Source organism: Suricata suricatta, chromosome 9, assembly GCF_006229205.1.
Source record: "Suricata suricatta isolate VVHF042 chromosome 9, meerkat_22Aug2017_6uvM2_HiC, whole genome shotgun sequence".
Classification (NCBI taxonomy): Eukaryota; Metazoa; Chordata; class Mammalia; order Carnivora; family Herpestidae; genus Suricata; species Suricata suricatta.
In genome coordinates, this window is record NC_043708.1 from 87,072,905 (window position 1) to 87,086,325 (window position 13,421).

Here is a 13,421-nt window from a genome sequence, read left to right on the forward strand (position 1 = left end):
CTCGGGCTGGCCCGTTTTCCAATCTCCCCAGTTCATACTCACTCACTCAGGTATCCTTCAGGTTCTCTTCTTTCTGGAGTCCGTGTTTTCTCCTTCCACTCTTGCAGATGAGAGCAATGTCCTTCTCAGTTCAATCGTTGGGGCAGACGAGGTTTTCAGAGCTCCCTTCCTCTCTGCCATCTTGGCTCCTCCCTTTTTTTAAATGTTTATTTATTTTTGAGACAGAGAGACAGAGCATGAGCAGGGGAGGGGCAGAGAGAGAGAGAGAGGGAGACACGGAATCTGAAGCAGGCTCCAGGTTCTGAGCTGTCAGCACAGAGCCTGACACAGGGCTTTAACACACAGACCATGAGCTCATGACCTGAGCTGAAGTGAGCTGCTTAACCAACTGAACCACCCAGGCACCCCAAACAGCTGTGTTTTCTTGCGGGGCTGTGGTTTGCTCAGAAGGTATCACCCTTGACTTGCTCTGCTTGCTTCCCTTGCCTTGCTTCCTATGCCCTGCAACTGTATCATCCTGATAAAATGTTAGCACTTAATCCCTGCCTTAAGCTCTCTTCTAGGGAACCCAGGCCAACAGTTCCACATATATCCAAGGGTTTTCCTTAGTTTTAAGACAATCATCCTTATAATTATTACTCACATATGCTGAATCTTACTGGACAGAATTTTACACTCTATACAGAGAATAAGTAAGGAGAATAATACTTCTCACTTGCCCATTTGAAAAGAACAAAATTAGGATAGGCCACTACCTACAACACTTTGTTTACTCTTAAGGGTGCTAAAGTGGATCTTTCCCAAAGCCTCTCTGCAGAAGACAGATAGATGTAAAAGTTCATTAAGAAAATAATTATGCTCTAGACAATGCTGCCAGGTTTTATTACTGTTGAATCATGATTGGCTCACGATCTCACACCTCAATTCTGTTTAGGGACAAAATGCATTCAGATAAAAAGTGGGAATAGCACACACATACGCATGTTGTAGAGGCTGTAAATTGAACACAGGCTTAGAAAGAAAGACATTTGTTTAATAAACTTTAACAAAGTAACAGGAAAAAAAACTGGTTAATTCTCTTTCCTTCCATAGTAAAACCATATAAGGTTAAATTTTTTATGGAACCTTGTTCTTTCCTGTGGCCTACGTCATATATATTTTCCTGGACTCAAAGTGAGACTTTTTTTTTTCAAATAGTCATCTATGGAGATGTTTCTATGAACTGGGAAAATAGATTCCTTCTGTTGGCAGCTAGAAGCCACCCTTCCCAGAGCTTAGGAGAATCAGGTAGAACAGAGGAGGCATTGCTGCAGTAACAAATAAGGCAATTCTCCCATTCTCCCTGTATGTCCATCAAGGGTCAGCAGGGGCTCTGTTCCAAGTCAGACATCGCTTTGGAAGCAGCCATCACCAGACCATTGCCAGTCACATTGGCAGGTAAGAGAAAAGGTGGTCCAGTAACTCTTAAAGCTTCAACAGAAAGTGGCAAAGTTATTTCCACCCAAATTTTAGTGAGCAAAGCAAGTCAGATGGCCACAGCTCATTGCAAAGGGGGTTGGTGGAAAACAGTTCTACCACATGTCCTAAAGGAGTATTATTATATCTGCTTTCAGCCCTACTGACTAGCTCTGTGCCCTGTCACCAGAGGAATCAATTACATCCTGGGAAAGAAAAGTCCATAAACATTTTGCTCTAAGTATAGCTGGGTCTTTCTGAGGTCAGAATAGATATCCAGGTGTTCTCACATATTGGAAGGTGCCACCGCACAGACATAACATACTACTATTACCGCTATCGCCACATACGTGTGCCCCTCCTCAGAAAGTACGTGTTTACTTAAACATCCCACCATATAAGAGGGATTGGACATCCCCATTCTGTGTTGAAAAGCTAAGAAGGGGGAAAAGTAGAAGCTTCTTAGCCACCTTTGGGGGCAGAATGCTGTTCACACATCACGTCCTGGTTGTCTTCTGCTGTGGCAAGGGCTTCTCCTCTTCCTGCAGACTTAGCCTTGGCGGTAGGATGAAGTCTCCAATTATCTGACACCCAGAGTCCATTGCATCTAGATGCCTCAATCTTCTCTGGAAGCCTTTGCAAATGCAATCTCCAAGATCTTTGTAGGCAGCATCCAGTCAACCTGGGAGTTGGCTTGTTGTCTGTGGTGCTTTCTTAGCAAAAAGCTATTTCCCAGAGGGTTCCTGTGAATGGTTCCTATAAACTGGAGTTAAAAGACATCGTAGCCAGAGGCCTTTAAAGAAATTTCTGTTCTTTCTTCTCCAAGCTTTTAGAAGATCTCATCTTCAGAAGCCATTTTCTCTATCTGTGGCTAAGTAGAGAATTCTATAGGGCAGAGACAGAAGGAGAATTTTCTTTAGAAAAAAGAAAGGAAGAAAGAAAGAAAGAAGAGAACAAATCATAAAGTGCTTTTAGGTACAGGAACTTGGAAGCTTTGGTACTGGGCATATTTTCATCACTCTATAAAAATGTCTTTGTTTCTTCTTCTACTCCATTAAGTGGGACAAAGGAGAAAAGTACATTTCTCGTTTTCTCCTCTGAGGTTATCCCCCCCTTAGCGCTGCCCATGTGCCCAGAGGTTAGTGCATTAGCATCACCAAGATCCACAAAGGTCTTGCCTCCTCACTCATCACCTTTCAGATCCTCTCTGGCTGCTTGGAAAGCAGGCAGCAGTTTAATGAGACAAATCCCCCTTGGAGACTCCTCTTCCCTCTAGGAATTCAGTAAGTGCTTTATATAAAACAGTAATAGGATGGCGCAGCCAGACTCTCTGGCTCACATACACTAACTGGTGTTCCCTTTGGGAAGGAGGAGCAGGTAGCCGAGTGATAAGGCCATTAGGACTGACTGCGCCCTGTGCGCTGCTAGTCCCTGAAGCCACTTTTCTTGCCTGTTGTAAGTATGAAAAGAAGTCGGTGAACAGCTGATCAGAACAGACTTCCTGGTGGGATATAAAGATGTCCATGGGCAAACTGTGGATAATAATGGGCAGAGAGTGATTTAGTACTGTGATTATTGCTCAGCGCCGGCCGGAAGCACTGGTCCCCGGAAGCTCAGAGGAGCTGCGGAAGAGTGATGAGTGAGAAAGCAGACATGCGGGCCCCACACAGCTGAGTGCCTGCTCCCATCATTAGAAGCGGGGATCCTTGGGGAGGCCTTAGCCACGCCTCCCAGAACTCCAGGAGACAGCAGGTAAAAGAGGATCACATTTGTGAGAATTTCTCTCCTCCTTACATATCAAGTCACCCTTTTCCTCTGGATTCATAGGCTTTATGACTCCAGGCTTTAGGGATACTGGGCCTCTGCCTGTGTTGGGTTCTTTTCCCTAAGGAATTGAGAGATCTCGATGTTGTGAGATCTCGATATTGTAAGATCTCAGCAGCCATAAGATTGACAAACAGAGTTAGGGGGAAGCTTGGTAAAGCCAGTAGCAGTGTCAGAATGGGGTAAGGGGCGGGATGGAGCTTGGGATGAAAGTAAGTGGAGCAGAATAAAGAGTAACATGAATTCGGGCACTTGGGTGGCTCTGTTGGTTAAATGACTGACTCTGGATTTTGGCTCAGTTTGTGATCTCACAAGTTTGAGAGTTTGAGCCCCGTGTTGGGCTCTGGGCTGCTTGAGATTCTCTCTCTCTCTCTCTCTCTCTCGCACGCGCGCTCCCCTGCTTGTGTCCACTCTCTCTCTAAAAATAAATAAATAAACTAAAAAAGTGTGACAGGAATAGAGCGGTGCTTTTCTTTTTCTTTCTTTTCTTCTTTTTTTAATGTCTTGTTTATTGATATCTCCCTATCAACTGCACAAATTAGAAATTCTGCTCAACCAGTGAGATGATTTTAAGATATATCCACAGATTCAGTGATATCTTTCCCTTTCAGAGCTGGAGATTAATATCCCTCCCCTTGAGTGTGGCCTGGACTTAGTGCTTGTTTCTTTCTTTCTTTTTTTAATGTTTTATTTATTTTTGAGAGAGAGAGAGACAGCATGAACAGGGGAGGGTCAGAGAGAAAGGGAGACACAGAATATAAAGACAGGCATCAGGCCCTGAGCTGTCAGCACAGAGCCTGACACGGGGCTCATACCCATGAACCCTGAGATCATGACCTGAGCTGAAGTCAGAAGCTTAACCAACTGAGCCACCCAGGCGCCCCTTAGTGCTTGTTTCTAACAAAGACAGTAAAGCACACCATGTGACTTTGGAGACTAGATCACAGAAGGCCTTGTGACTTTATGCTGATTCTCTTTGACTCTCTCACTTGGAGCATTTGTTCTACAGGAAGCCAGTTGCCCTGCCATGAAAACTCTCAGGCAGCCTATGGAGAGGTCTCCACTGCAAGGAACTGAACCTTCTGCTAACAGTAATGTGAAGCGCCATCTTGGAAGCAGATCTTCCAGCCCTAGTCAAACCTTCCTTGCCTGCAGCCCAAGTCAACATCCTGACCTCAGCCTCACAAGAGATCCTGAGCTAGACCACCCAGACCACTCTCAAACCTCAGGCCATCAGAAATTTGAGACAATACGATTGCAGTTTTAAGCCACTAAGTGTTAGGATGATGTGTTATGCGGTAACTGATATCTCCAGCAACGGGGACTATCACTAGGACACAGACTGGGTCCAGACGACCGTTTTAGAGTCTGTACCAATGTTCCTCTAGTTAACGCCACAGTTCATTAGCACCTCAAAAATCTGAAAAATCTGAGCCAAAGCTTTTCCATTCAGTGTGTTTTCTGGCAAAATGAATTTGTGACTTAAATCATCTCAAGATTGTTCCAGGTTAATTTTTCTTGGCCCGGTGAAAAAGTCCTCATGTCCAATGCTGTGCTTATTTACTCATGTGACCGCCCTTCAAGTAGCTTAGAAGATACATTTTCCTATTCTGGGTTTAGAGAGTCTTAGATTGGCGAAATTGGAGCAGAAAGGAAGAAGGGAAGGAGGAAAAGAGGAGAGAGAAATGCGTAAAAATAAGATCTATAGTTTATATTAGCTTATCTGTGAAGCACCAAGAAAAAAAAAAGGTAAGGAAATTTCATATTCTAGGAGCTAGGGAAAAGGTGTCCTCCTGCAGTTCAAGCTTTTATGAATTTTGTCCCTAAGCTTTTCATACCTACCTTGATTTATTAGCCTTTCTCAGCATTATATCTTGTAGACCTGCCAGAAGAACACAGTGGAATGAAACATCTGGCAAATTTTCCCAGATTCTATTATGAAATATCTTCAATTTTCAATTCAGTGAAAAGTAAACAAGTCATTGTCTTCCCCAGAAGTGATTCACTCTGCTGTCAGAACCCATGGGCTGTAGGCGATGGAGGTTTCCAAGTCCCTCTGCGGGCTGATGGGCACACGGGGCCCTGTCTCCTGCAGTCTGCGTTAGCCGCAAGGGCTAGGTAACTCTTGGATGCTTCACCTAAACAGATACATCTGCTTGCTCAGTGAAGTGGTTATTTTTTTAAATTTCCAAGTAATTTGCTTTGATGCTATTAAAAGGTCACTTATGAACTGACATTGTATCAGCAAATAGTAATTGCTTAATTTCTGTAAAAATGTCTAGTTTCATATCCATTCCAACTTTTCAACCACACATACACACACACACACACACACACACACAGGCACGCACGCACTGCTAGGCTTATAAAAGGCAACGAAGATAACATGGCCTTCTACAGCAGCTTGTGATGGTATCACATAGGCAGATTCTTTTTCAATGGGAAGAATCCCTGAAGACCTTTTCAATGTCAGTCTGTCCGGAAGTCAACTTTAAATGCACAATATTTCTGAAATCTTTGTATTCACTAAATAGAAAACAATGCCAAATTACTGGAAAAGAGACTATCATGCTGGTGAGTATTTCTAGGGATTTTCTTCCCCCAATAAGGCATCTTTATAGATATAACACATGCAGATACTAAGCAGAGACATCTGACTGACAGACAGGGATGGCTGAACCATGGGACTTGAAAGGAGCACATCCTAGCTTTCAAGTGTGCCAGGCCCCTGAATGACTTAGCACGAGATGATTTTGTAACAACGCGTAGGGAGATTCTAGGGTAGAATATGGGAAAGCAATTCTGTGAGGGTTTCACATAAGCGAGGTCACTGTCGTGCAAACAAATGAGATGCAGGATGTTGGGGGACAAGGCAGAGATACACAGCCCAATTAGAGTGGGTGAGCTGGACCTTCAAATCACCGCAGCAACCCCAGTGCAGAGACCCCTCAATGACCGGCCCCAGGACGTTGTAACTGTTGCTAGCACCTGATCTGTGTGAATCATCCCGGGCTGTCTCAGCAATCCAGGAAGTGGAAGGCCTTTCGTCACAAAGATGAGCTCTAGTGCCTCCTCAGAGAGATTCAGTGATAAAGACCTGAAGAGGGGAAGCTATGATGAAGTCCATTTTAATAGTTCTCTTATCAAGCACAGTGCTGGGCACATGCTAAGCATTCAATAAATATTTGTTGAGGTGAAAATATGGAATAGTTTCCATCATTTTAGATCACACCCTCCCCATTAGCTATGTACTTCTTCTCTCCTTCCTCCCTTTGATGCTAAATGAAGGCTGAAAGAGGCTCCGATACTCCCTGAAGCGCCTTTCTTGAGGCAAATGACCCAGCTGGAAGCCCCCAAACTCTAGGTCTCTAGGAATATTGTTCACGCAGTTTCTCTGTCTTTCTCTCATTTTGATTTCACCTTAATAAGCACGAAGCCTATTAATGCTTCCACCCAGGGTAGCAAGAAAGGGAGAGAAGAAGGAATACAACCAGCATTTTATTTTTCCTTTTCACAGAGAGTCAAATTATGCAATTTTGGTAAAAGCATCTCTCCTCTTCCTATCGTGAGCTAAGCTCATCTGGTCATCTGGGGGGGCATCTCAGCACAGGGGGCTGCTTATCTTGGTAGGGGATCTGGAGGTGGGCTTTTCAAGTGGCTCCAAGCTGAGCGGAGCTGCAATTCCTAGGGCTACTTATTTAAAATAAAAAGAAGAAAGGAAGAAAGAAAGAAAGAAAGACAGAAAAAGAAGAGAAGAGAAGGAAAGAAAAGAGAAGAAAAAAGAGAAAAGAAAAGAAAAAAACGAAGAGCCGTGGCTGTCTCCTCCGGTGCACTGGTATAGAAGATGCTAGTGAACATTTTTGTTTTCAGCTCTGGTTTCTTATTCTTTATGGTGGAAGGAAGAGCAGGCAAGTTAACTCAGAGTGTCATAGGCTCCGTGTTCACACTGCACTTTTTTGTATTTAATACTGTTATAAGCACCTGGAATGGAGGACAAAGGCGTGGGAGAATGTCTGAAGGCAGTCTAAGAAGGCTCCAACTAGCAGTATTTTCTTCTGTCCCAAATGCTTAGCCTTTTTATGGAGGTTGTTTGAAAATGCTAATCCAGGTTTGTTTATAGTTGGCCTCAGCCTGTAGCCAGGCGGCCAGTGTAACCCTGTTTTCTGTTCCAGCCTCATCTATGGGTCAGAGTCTTGTAGAAAAATTTTGCCGCAGTGTAGAACCAAGAGCAGTGGACGCTGGTGCTAACAGCAAATGGCCTTGGTGTTTTCTTATATTCCACGAAAAAAAAAATTACCATGCTTATTCCCAAACTGCTTTAGGAGACCAGCCCTTGGAAAACAGTGGTCAGGAAAAATCAGATGAGGCTATATTTAGTAGTAAGGAGAACCTTGGGTCCTTCACCAGGTGCCTCACACAAGGACAGGGAGGAGAGCCTGCGTGGAAGCTACTGACCGGCTGCAAAGCATTTAATACCGATGTGCGGGCTCACGGCGTGCTTCCAAGTAGGGCAGCTTGGCTGCCCATGGCTGCTGCCCCTCACTTCAGTTCATGCGCCTGGTGCTCCTTGGCCTGGAGTAAAGGCCCCAAGTGATAGAGACAGACACCCGCTCATCTAATCCCAGTGCTCAGAAAATTGAGAAATTAAGTGACTCCACAGTAGCTGCCTTGTCCCCCTGTCATCTACACCTGCGTTGTGCTGTGTCCCGTAGGATACTGAGCTTCTCATACAAACCAAATGGTAACCACACATCAAAGACCAGTAACAGATACGCAAAAAATAAGAAGAAATCCAAGTATGTCACTAAAGAAAGCCAACTAACCACGAGAGAGGAGAGGGAGCCAAGATAGGAAAGAGAACTGCAAAAACAGCCATAAAACGAGCTACAAAATGGCAGTAAGTCCATGCCTATCATACAAGGCTGAGCATCCAACAACATCTAGCTCAATGGCACCAGTATTAGGAAAACTAACTTGAGGCTTAAGACAAAAGAGCTAACGGGAAGGAAAAAATACTGTTTTGTGAAGCTGAAGGCAGTTTTACAGCCTAATGGGTAGAGGGGTCCTATATGTGCAGAAATCATGAGTGAGGTCAGACAGGCACTACTCTTTCATTTAAGGGGTTTTGTTAGGGAGATGAGGAACCCCAAAAGACATGGAACCCCAAACTATTATGCACAGAAGGCAACTGAGAGCTTGCTTTCGTGTGAAATGAAGTTTTCATTTCTTCTATCCCAGCCTCAGGAGCAGAGCAGGGCGGGGACAGAGGAGTTCAATAAGGCTAACATGGATCCCCGGGATAAGACGAGGAAGCCGGGCCTGGGGAACCAGCTCCCATGAAAAGTCTCCCCACAATGGGGAACCCAACACAGAGCTCAGCAACTCTGATGTCCACAGCCAGTATCAGTCTATTTCCAGAATGTGCTACCATCTCTTTCCGTGCTCCCTGTTGCTAGTTCTAGAGAGCTGGGCGAACCACTATGTTTATCACCTGTTGAAAATCCTGCTGCGGGAGCTGTGCTCACAGGTCCCAGGACCCCAGAGGCCAAAAGGGGCTGAGAAAATGAGCCAGGTTTGGAGAGAGAGCTCACAGATGACACCAGGACGTGCGGGAACCACCAAGAAATTCATTCCCTGAGGATACGAAAGGTGTGGCAGTCAAGATGGGGGATGGGCGGGAGCCATCTTCCTTTAACAGTAAAACCAAAGCTAACCCGGAAGTCTAAGACCGGAGGAGGTCATGACCCTTGACCCGGTGTGTTCCTCCTAGTGATGGAAGACACAGAAACCGCTTCGGTCTGTAAGCACAGTGGTGGCCTCAGCCCCATGCACGGCAGGGTGGACTAACCACATCTGGTTTTGGACTTGCTGATTTAGCTGTCTCTGCCTTCAGGTAATTCCTAGGCAGACTTCCGCAACTCCTTGACTCCTCCCCTCTAGTCCCTTTCTCAGATGCCCGTGGCTGTACAGCAGTTAGCAGGCCTGGTGGGTGCAGGGCCTGCCAAGCCCGCCGGCTACACGGTCAGTCAGCAACTTACCACCAGCCAAGAAATGTGGGAGGCTGCGATGATTTATTAGATTTATTATTTCCACCCATATGAGTAAACAGGCCAAACTTCTTTTTTAAGGCCAGGAAGGAAACTACTATTCCTGAGGTGCCATTAAGCTGAAATCAAATGATTGGTGGAGCGTTTTCGTGTGATACCATGCTAAATGTGTAATGGTATGAGGTTTTGCTTTTTTTCTCTCTGCTCTTTGTGTCTTCCAGTCTGATACTCTGTGTGGTATCATCTCCTGATATATATTTTCCATCACTTAAAAGCAGAGAAAATGTGACTTCAGTGTCCTGAGACTTGATGAAAAACAAGTTGTGTTCTTTACGTGTCTGTACTGGCGTGATCTTTTTTTCTGGGCTTCATCTTATGGAGCTGAATTTACATCCAGCTAGTGAGTGCTGATAAATGTACATACCTGTGTAACCGCTTCCTTAATCAAGGTATAGAAAACCTCCATCATCCCAGGGAGCTGTCTTTTGTCCCTTTCTAATTACTCCCAACCACCTCCATCCCCTGCATGGTAAACACTGTTCTTACTGCAGAAGTTAGTATTGTCTGTTCTTGAACTTCATATCAATAGAAACATTCTGTACATGGCCTTTGGTGTCTAATCCCCTTACTCAAAAAGTTTTGAATACTCATCCATGTTGTTACAAGGCATGTACATATGTACATGTATACATAATTTGTTCCTCTTTTTTTTTTTTTTTTTTACTGAGTTGTATTCCATTATATAAATGTACTACAATTTGTATATTCCTTCCCCTGTGGATGGATATTTGGGTAGTTTCCAGGTTGGGGTTATTGTGAAAGAGCTACTATAGACTTTCTTATGCAAGTCTTGTGGGTATGTTTTCACTTCTACTGGGTAGGAGTAGAATGGCAAGATGAAAGGCGAGGTATGTGTGTAACATTCTAAGGGACGGCCAAGTAGTGTTCCAAAGTGGGAAAACATGTTTCATTTCTGCCAGCGAGGGCTCGAGTTGTGCCACATCCTGGACCTTTATTCGACTTCAGCCATTCAAGTCAATGTGGACTGGCATTTCATTGTGGCTTTAATTTTCATTTCCCTAATGATAACAAGGTTGAGGTTTGTTCAAATGACTATTGGCCATTTACATATTTCTTTTGAGAAGTGTCTATTCAAATTTTTTTCCCCTTTCACTATTAAATTGTTTGTCTTTTTACTGTTTGTTTGTTTGTAGAAGTTTTTATATTTTCTAGATACAAGCTCTTTGTTATATTATGCATATGTTCTCTAGTCTGTGGCTTACCTTATCATTTTCTTAACAGTATTTTAAAATGAGCTTTAGGTTTTTATAAAGTCCAGTTTATCAACTCAACTGTGTTGAGCAATTTTATTTCCTTTAGAAAATTTTTGTTTCCCTGTTGGGGTGTTTTTTGTTTCCTGAAACGTTGTAAAGTACATTTTCTAAGTATTCTCAATAATAAAAATTTCTGATAATCTGTGTTCACAAAATATGTCTTTATTTTCATTATTTTCACTTTAATTACCCAAATACTGTGGTGTGCTAGTAAACTGGCTTTTGGAGTAGAAGGGAAGCTCCGATCTGTGTAGCATATGCTAATGTCCATGGTGGAAACACTCCCACCGTGATTTATTTCATGCTACCAATGATTTAACAAGTGGCTTGCAAAATTCCTGAATGTTTAACCAACAGCTCTCACCGGCTCTTAGGATTCTCTCCAGAACATCACTGCAAATGCCACAGGAAAACAAGTGGCAGTAGGTAAACCCTGGGGTGAGGGCTTTTCCCGGGGACATTGGAAAGATGCCATGTTTTGAGGGACAACTGGCCACAAAAATTGGAGACTCAGTGGCCATGATTAACAACCTGACATGACCTTCAAACTGTGGCCAATATAAATAAAAGTACAGATATGAGTGTGTAGGAGTTAAGAAATAAACATTTCAAACGAGGAACCCACTGTCTGTCCAGATTGGTATAAAGGCAGGGGCCCTGCTGATATTCTCATTTCAGGGGACCTCAAAAGACACCTTCATCCTGAAAAATGAGTGGACAAGAGTCTGGAGGATGGACAGTTAGGCTGAGACAAAGGGAGCAGAATAGAAGCCAACAGGGAGTAACCAACGGAGTGACCTCTGGATATATCTTGCATTGCCTGTTCACTAAGAGTCGGAATTTAACAGTAAACAGCACAAGCCCAGGGAGATGGTAAGTGAACACGTTTCATCCACAGCTGCTGTGGCCAGGTGGTTTGCTGATGTTGTGACACAGAAAATGGCCATGGAATCAGGATCTCTGAGTCCTAAGTAAGAGTCTCACAGGTGACTTTCTTTTCACCAAGAAGGCAAGAAAATATAGTAGCCTGCTACCACAGCAGTGAGCAGAAGGAGGCTTTTTGTTGCAATTGTTCTACCCAGAAGTTTCATATAAGGGTAGATAAACCTGGACATTTGCAGCTGTGGTTTCTGCAGCAGCTGTAACAGAAACAGAGTAAGAGAAACACATTTTAAAATCTATATGCTCAAAATTAAGCTTGGCCAATTATGAACTGAGATTTAGAAGTATTTCCATTTTATATATTAAATATATACATATATTCATGTGTGTTTTATTTATTTCACTAAGTATATCACATATGCAAAAACACACATTTAACTTAGTTCCAATGATAATAAGAAAATGAATGCACTTATGCTCACCATCAGGCTTATATCATAAAACATCACCAATGCCAATACTTGATATCCACCCTCTTGATCCATTTTCCTCACTCCTTCCATCATAGAGGGAACTCTTCTCCATTTCAAGTCCCAGTGGTGTTCCCAAGTTTACTGCCTGTGCAGCCATTCTTCAGAAAGAATTTAATGCAGGGAATTGGTAACCCAAGTGATGGAGCAGCTGTGTACCAGTCAGGAGATAATGAGAGAACCCGGAGACTAGCAACAGCAGGAAGCCAGTAGCATACCCAGACAAGAGAGACAAGAGGGAGGGAGGGGGTACCAGAGCCTAGGGGTAGGGTCATGTCCAGGGGATTCTATCTGGTAAGAGCTGAAGCCAAGGAGGAGGCATAGCTACTGCCAGAGAAACCATCCAAAGCAGAGTGGAAGGGGGATACTAGCCCAGTGTCTTTCTTCCTCCTGTCCTGCAATCTTGTTAGTGTCCTCCACTAGGTGAATTCAGCCCAAGTCAGCCCACAGCCAACTGACCCTGGGACCCGCAATGTGGAGCAGAGCAGAGGGGGATGGACATGAACCTGAGGCACAGAACTAGGGTACTGTGGCCACAAGGAATTCTTTCATCTTCAGCCGACTTAAATAACCATGCATATCATGTGTGCTACATCTAAATGCTCAACAATAGATAAATGTTTAATTAATTATGAAATATTAGGTGGACCTTGAAAAACACTATTTTAAAAAAATTCATAGTTATGTGAGAAAAAATTGTACGTATAAGTAAAAGTACAGAAAAATATTGCATGTAAGTTCAAATTATAACTTGAAAACAAATGCACACTGATGTAATAATATGAAATATTGTATATTATTTCAACTACTTAAATTCTACGAAGAAAAAAACTGGAAAGATGAATACCAAGAGGTAAACAATGTTCTGTTCTGAAATACTAAGTATTTGTATTTTCTTATTTGTGGATTTTTGCACTGGGCAAATGACCAACACTGAGTACTTACCACTTTCATAATCAGATCTAAAGACTATCTTCCTCAGCACCTGGGATATAGAAGCTCCCAGGGAAATTATCTGCCACTTGGGGACATTACTATTAGAGTAGTCATGATGCTTTCATGCTTCTTATGGTATTTACATTTTGTGAAGCACTTTTAGTATTTTTTTTTTTTTTGTAATAACCACATGACCTAGGTTTTCCGTCCTTGCGGATAAAGAAATAGAACAATGCAAGGTAAGACTGGTGGTAAAAGGGAAACTAAAGTCAGAGTATGGGCCTCGATGTCCCTTGGCAAAGGACACTGTGGGAGTCATTGCTGCTCTTCTCCAAATATTTCATACTTCTTTCAAGACGCATCACAGAGCTCCCCATCTCCGGGGAGTACGGCCACGCGATCTGCTCGGCCAG

The 13,421-nt window shown here is 43.3% G+C and overlaps 1 long non-coding RNA gene across 1 annotated transcript; it reads right to left on the reverse strand.

The window, feature by feature from the left end:
- Positions 1-859: 859 nt before the first annotated feature.
- Positions 860-8,941, reverse strand: LOC115302445. Its single transcript, XR_003913463.1, has 3 exons — positions 8,771-8,941; positions 5,122-5,161; positions 860-2,340 (listed from the first exon to the last, which is right to left on the reverse strand). It is a non-coding gene; the product is annotated as an uncharacterized LOC115302445 (long non-coding RNA).
- Between the last annotated feature and the right edge of the window lie 4,480 nt (positions 8,942-13,421).